General features: G+C 36.6%; 1 protein-coding gene across 1 annotated transcript in view; it reads left to right on the top strand.

The window, feature by feature from the left end:
• Positions 1-304: 304 nt before the first annotated feature.
• The window catches only part of LOC128247007 (arginine-glutamic acid dipeptide repeats protein-like), a gene marked incomplete at its 3' end in the record, with an annotated part of 231,787 nt that continues 226,182 nt past the window's right edge, over positions 305-5,909 (top strand). The window contains exon 1 of the mRNA XM_052976940.1: positions 305-441. The remainder of the gene's footprint in view (positions 442-5,909) is intronic.

The following is a 5,909-nucleotide window of genomic DNA, read 5'->3' as shown; positions in this document are numbered from 1 at the left end:
TACATATGATTTGCCGCTGCCGCCACCATCATTACACCTCACCACCAGCGGCGCCGCCACCACCATACCCATTACAACAACTTCCACCATCAACACCACCATCATTACACATCGACGCCATCGTCACCATCGCCACCGCTTCCACCACCACTGTACATATCTCAATAACTTCCTCCACCACCGCCACCATCACACTACCTTCCACCACCACCACCTTATTCAGCACCGTTACTCCAGCTCCTGCTGCTAAGTATACCACCACCACCACCACCACCACCACCATCCTCACTACTATCACTATCAGCTGCTGCTGCTGTTTATTATTCCTTCCTCTGTCACAATGGCTGTCAGCCTGTGTGTTTTTGTGTCTCCTTCGGGCAATATAAAGTTGAATAGGTGTACTTTGGACAAACTTGGTTGCTTTGTGTTGCTATGATCTGAGTAAGTGCCACCATCTCCTCTCACTGTTGATCTTTTGCTACCCGTTTACAACAAAACCACGCCGTCTCACCCCTACAATATAATATCTATATGATATATTATACGATATTATGATATATATATATGTGTGTGTATACATCTGTATATCTATATGTGTATGTATGTTGTCCTGTAAATCGTTTGGTTCTAACGTGTTTTATTTATGGTTCTGTATCGAGCAAGCACTGGCGGGTCCCTTTTTTTTGCTTCCACTCGGTTTCCCTTTTTTTTGTTTGCTCCTGGTTCCTTATTCATCTGTGTGTGTGAATGTGCATATATAATATTGTGTGTGTGTGTATTTATAAGAGTATGTATATATGTATGTATGTATCTATATGTGAATGTGTATTGATGTGAATATATATGTGTGTACATCTATATGTGAATGTAGTTATGAGTATGTATGTATGTGTGTGTGTGTACGTATGTGAATATATGTTTATTCATATATGTGTGTATGAATATAAAATGTGGGTATGTATATGTAAATTAAACGGCTTTTGTTTCGTTTTGCTTTTTTTCATTTGCTCTGGAACACATAAATATATATATATATATATGTGCGATCGTGTGTGTGTGTGTGTGTGTGCGATCGTGTATGTGTCTCTTCCTGTTGTTGAAAGGTGAAAGAAAAAGTGGTTATCTTTGAATCTCGTATGTAATGTGTATATATAACAAAGACAGAAAGATTAAGAAAGCGAGAGAGACAGACAGGAAGACAGATAGACATACAGAGTGAGAGAGAGAGAGAGAACGAAAGAAAGATTAATACAGAAAGAGAGAGTGGAGAAGGAAAGAGAGAGAGAGTATGCGTAATCGTAGTGGAACATGTGAAGCCTTAAAAGTGAAATGGTTTTAAACATTGTTTGTACCCGTCTTAACTAGTAAGTATAATTGGTGATACAAGATCAATTTAATTGAATTTATTGCCTTCCTACAAATACAACAATATATATATAGTATTGTGTATATATGTGTGTATAGCTGGTGGTGGAATTAGTATTGACTGAATGAAATAATAACAAGAGTTTTTAGTTCGGTTGTTAGTAATAATAGTAAATAAGCGAGTAATAATGGTAATAAAAAAGCCTAATGATATTTATGATATATTAGCAGCAGCAGCAGTGGAAGGATAATAAGAATATTAATAATTATGATCGGAAGAACAGAGAAAGGAGAGATACGTGATATTTAAATAAACATCTTAGTTTCATAAAGCTGTTTTATTGTTAAGATCACACATGTATAGACATTAATGCATACATGTATGTATATATTACAAACCTCAAAGCAGTCATGTAGATCACATATATGTACACACACTGGAAACACATGCACATTATATACATTTAAATTGTTACATATACCTGTTTTACACACCTTATATATATATATATGTGTGTGTGTGTGTGTATAATATATACTCACACATAACACATACATAAACATCTATTAATTCACTCCCATTATATACACATATATACACATACCCAGATATCTATCTGTATACATATAAATACACATACACATAAACACACACATTTATATAAAAACATACACATACGCATACACACGTACATATATATACACACAGACACATACACAGAGGCGGTTAGACAGTCAGTGCGCGGAGAAGTACTTCACAAGCAGCGTATGTTACTACCACCTCGCGCGTGTAAACGCCAGCCAATGCACGAACACATACATACACACACATGAACATACGTAAACACACACACACACACTCATCTCTCTCTCTATATATACATGTATGTATAGATATATGTATATAGTACTCGACGCCTGCGCGTGTTTGGATTGTACTATATATTTCTTTCTGGAGTCTCTCTCCCCCCCACCGCTGAGCTGCTCTAATCTTAGCAGATTACAGAGAGCACAACTTAAAACAACAGTGATATGGATTAACAGAATGTTTCTAAAAGCCATCAAGCTGGACTTAGTTTACAGACAATCGAAGTAAACACAGCCATCCATCCATCCATCCGTATATATATACATACATATACATATATACATATATATATATATATATATATATATATACATACATATATGTGTGATTCTCTCTCTCTCTCTCGATCGTTATATATAACTGTAATATAATTTTAATATGCTTTGCTTTCGGTTTTCTTAATTTTGTTTGCTGTTTGTCTTTTCTCGTCCTACATCTTCCTTCTACATTAGGGGGGTCTTTCCTTTTACAAACGTTCTTCCCTTCTCTCTCTCTCTCTCCTCACATGTATACACACAAACACACACACATATATATCTGTACACACACACACACACTCTTTTATTCCCCCCTCTCTGTCTCATGCCTTCTACTCCCCCTCTTTCCTCCCGTTTATGTCGACCGCCTCTCTCTCTCTCTCCAAAGCTTTTCCCAATAACAACCACCCCAGGTCGTTTTTATCTCCTTTTCAACTTTTCTTCCCTTTCTCCGTCCCCTAACCCCTTAAACAAAACCATCCGCTCTCTTATTTCGAACGTAAATTCTCGCATCAAGCACATGGCTTCCTTCATTAACCTCCCCTTCCTCCTCTCTCTATCATTATCCTCTTTATACTCTCACTTTCCCCTCTCTCTATCATTATCTTTTCCTCTTCTTTCCCCTTCTCTCTGTCATTATAATTTTCCCCACTCCCCCTCTCTCTCTCTGGCTACCATTATCATCTCCCCCTTCCTCTTGCTATCATTATCTCCCCCTCTCCCTCTCATCATTAACTCTTCCCGGTTTCTTTGCTCTTTTTCTTTTCTCCCCTCTCTACTTGTTTCTCTCTCTCCTTCCCTCCTCCTTGCCCTTCACTCCTTTAATTGAACAGTTTCGATTTCATCAACTTACACGTTTATCGATCTCCAATCACCGCCGCCGCTACAGCCATGGCCACCACCACCAGTACCGCACACATCTCTACCATTCCTCTTTCTCTATCGATGAGGCATAAAACCTGTTAAAAGTACTTTGTCGCTTTTTCCCAAACTCTGCCATAATTTGCTTTTCATTTTTTTCCCTATGATCTTTGTTGCCTTTTGTTTAGTGACACACTCTTTGTGTGTATATAAATATATACACACACATATACATGCTGTATAGATTGTATATGATGCTGTTTATGTTTTTTGTATAAACAACTTATGTATGTATTAATACATATGTATAAACAATGTGTATATGTGAGTGTGTGTGTGTTATATATGCCTGCATGTATATACATGTATATAAACACTGAGTATATATGTGTGTTAACATTGTGTATAAATAATTTGTTTATACATGTATAAACAATTCATGGATGTTTAAGCAGCTTACTGTGTGAGTGTATATATATATATATATATATATATATATATATAATGTCTAAACAATTTTTGGTGTATGTATAAACAGCTTTCTGTGTAAATATACATTCACAAACTGTTTGCTATCTATGTATACATGCTTGGACAGATTACCTTGTATAAAAAAGTGTGTATGTAGGTGTGTTTGTGTATATGTGTGTATGTTTGTATATATGTGTGTGTATATATGTGTATACACACACACTCCATATATATATATATATATATAATATGAACTATTCTTGTTATGTGTGCACATATTTATAAATAGTTTATGTATACATAAATAGTTTGTGTGTGTGTGTATAAATCTTTATATATGTGTGTTTATGTGTATGCTTTTTATTGCCTTTATATCTTAGATATATATAATATATATCATGTTTCCTGTAATATTCAATCTGTTCATTCTGGGTCCCCCCCCCATCCCCATCATTACACCTTTTACCGTCGCCGCCGCCGCCGCCACTTCTCTCTTAATGAATATTTATTTATTTATCTATTATAATTTTTTTTCCCTATGGAAATGAGATTTAACTAATTGTCGTCTGCCTGCTTCCTCATTTCTCTCTCTCTATCTGTCTGTTTGCCTTTCTCTTTCTCTCTCTCACTCTCTGTCTGTCTGCCTTTCTCTCTCTCTCACTCTCTGTCTGTCTGCCTCTCTCTTTCTCAGTCTCACTCTCTGTCTATCTGTCTCTCTGCCTCTCTCTTTCTCTTTCGTTGTTTAAACTATCTCTCTTTCCCTCTCCCTCTCTTGTTCTATCTTTCTTTTTTCTATAGACGCTTTCTTCCTCTCTCACTATCTTTGTCTCCCTCTCTCTCATATTCTCTCTCTGTTTCTCTTTCTCTCTGTCTCTTTCTCTGTTTAGCTCACTGTCTACCGCTGTCTGTCTGTCTGTCTGTCTCTATATATTTATTCATATCTTTGTCATGAGTAGACAGCGGCCATGCTAGGGCATACCATTGAAGGGTTTTATAGTATATGAATGAAAAAGCGTGTCCGTCTGTGTGTGTGTGCATGTATGCATACCTTCCTGCCTTCCCCTCTCTCTCTCGCCTCAATTATCTACCCACCCCCTCCATTCCCACATTCCCATCTTTTGTCTCCTTTGTGTGTGTATATATGTTGCTAAATACACCACTTTCTACCACCTGTCTTTCTCACCACACACACCACACCCTCCTCCTAACTCCTCTCACGTACACTCAGGTGTTTTACTATTGTTTCTCACCCCCCTCTCTCTCTTCTTATCTCACACATACACACACGTTTATATACATGCATACAGACACGTTTATATACACACGGACGCGCGTTTATATACATGCAAACACACATAGACACACACGTGTGACTCTAGCCCCTCTTTTAACTTCAGGGATTTCTACTGAGCCTTGCCATGTTTCCCCATTCACATCTCTCTTTCTCTCTCTCTTACACACACACACACACACACACACGGGCGCGCGCGCACGCGCCAGTATACAATCATCCACAATGCTGAAAGGTTGATTAAAATATTTGTCCATCAATTATCTCAGTCTAAACTATATATATGATTTTATCACACATACACGCACACTCATATACTCACGTACGTGCGTGTGTCTATGTGTGTATATATATATATATGAGTTTGTGTGTGCAGGTGTATGTATATAGATAACATAGAAACGTGCTATCTTAGTCTCATAATAAAGACTTATAATCTAGACAGTAAAACACACACACACACTCATATATAATTTTATTCCAAACATTTACTTGTTCTTAGGTACACGTATGTGTGTATATATATGTGTATGTGTACTACAGGTGTATATGGCTGTAGATTGTGTAGAGACATGTTACGAAGAGTGATCTTAGCGATGTATATATGATTGTATTTGTCTTTATTGATTTCAATTATTTATCTTGGAGCAATGTATATATATATATGTGCAATGTGTCTACACACATGTATGTATGCACAGATACTGGCATATGTATATATACATGTAAGGATATTTTTATACATGCTTCTGAGTATATATATATATATATATATATATATATATATATATATATA

The sequence above is a fragment of the Octopus bimaculoides genome, chromosome 26 (genome assembly GCF_001194135.2).
Source record: "Octopus bimaculoides isolate UCB-OBI-ISO-001 chromosome 26, ASM119413v2, whole genome shotgun sequence".
NCBI lineage: Eukaryota > Metazoa > Mollusca > Cephalopoda > Octopoda > Octopodidae > Octopus > Octopus bimaculoides.
This window is presented reverse-complemented; position numbering and strand designations above follow the sequence as displayed.